We start from the raw sequence: 1,410 nt of genomic DNA on the forward strand, positions 1-1,410 counted from the left end.
TAGTGGTGGGAAACTCTGGGCTTATTTATTTTTTTATCTATATGTTGATTTTTTTCTAACTAAGATAATTTTAATCCTCTATTTCTCATTTCCAGATTTTTACAATGTGTTATACATTGTTTGTGGTAGCTATCTCATCCCAAAACTCTTTGAATATCATAAGTCATTGCCAGTACCATCAACTTAAGAGCTTAGATTGACCCAAAGCCTCTGAGCTTGGGGCCTGTGCATCTCCTACTTTCAAACATCCTCACCAAGATTAGGGTTGAGGGGCGCCTGGTGGCTCAGTCAGTTGAGCATGTGGCTTCGGCTCAGGTCACGGTCTCATGGTTCGTGGGTTCAGCCCCGCATGGGGCTCTGTGTTGACAGCTAGCTCAGAGCCTGGAGCCTGCTTCTGATCTGTATCTCCCTCTCTCTCTGGTCCCCCTTTGCTCGTGCTGTCTCTCTCTGTCTCTCAAAAATAAATAAAAACATAAAAAAAAAGATTAGGGTTGAAAACCACAATTCCTAATACAGACTTTTCAGTCCTTTTAATCCTATTATGCTTTTTTAAAATTCTGCTGTGAATTTTCCTCGCTTAAGTCTGTAGACTTTTCATACAGTAGTAATCCCCCTATACTCTATAGTTTTTGTTTGTGAGCTCATCTTCATCAGTAATCATCTTTCACTATGTCTTTGTAGGGGGCTTCTACTGTTACTTTTTTCCTTGTGAGTTCTGTAACACTGCTGATAATTAATTGTTGATTTACTAGAGGTTTAAATGTCATTGTGAGCTTGTTTGCTATCTATTTTAAATTTTATTTCTATTTCGTTCTTTGTAAAACTGACAGCAAGTGAGAGTTATGTTTTTACTCCTTTAGTGGCTGATTCTCCTATATTTCAGCCAAGATCGAGAATTATCTTCAGGTGAGGCCCCAAGATAGGAGATAGACATGTGCTAGTCCTTATTTATAGGCAGTGTAGCACCATTCTGGTTTCTGGGTTTATTCAAACCAGTTTTAACTGTGGGTCCTCTCCGGGTTTTAAATCTTATGCTTAATATCCATATTTACTTCTTGTCCCTCTGTGGGTCATGTGAATTTAATTCCTATTCACTCTTATTATTCTGAATACCTATTTTCTTTCTGGTCACCTGGGAATTTTCTTTTCTTATTTTTGAACATGGCTATCTAGTAAAATTAAATGGAAGAGTACTCCAACATGTGATGAATCAATTATCTTTACTAGAAATTCTGAACACTGACTTTATAAATATAATGATATGATGTGATCTAAAACAATTTTATCAGATTAGAAAAAAGAATTTTGCTTCTTTTATTCTTGAAAGTCATGGTTTCTCTGAACATATAAATAAAGACGCAATGTTATCCTAAAATTGACTGACAAAATTTTTAAAGAACTTGGAAATAA

Source organism: Suricata suricatta, chromosome 4, assembly GCF_006229205.1.
Source record: "Suricata suricatta isolate VVHF042 chromosome 4, meerkat_22Aug2017_6uvM2_HiC, whole genome shotgun sequence".
Classification (NCBI taxonomy): Eukaryota; Metazoa; Chordata; class Mammalia; order Carnivora; family Herpestidae; genus Suricata; species Suricata suricatta.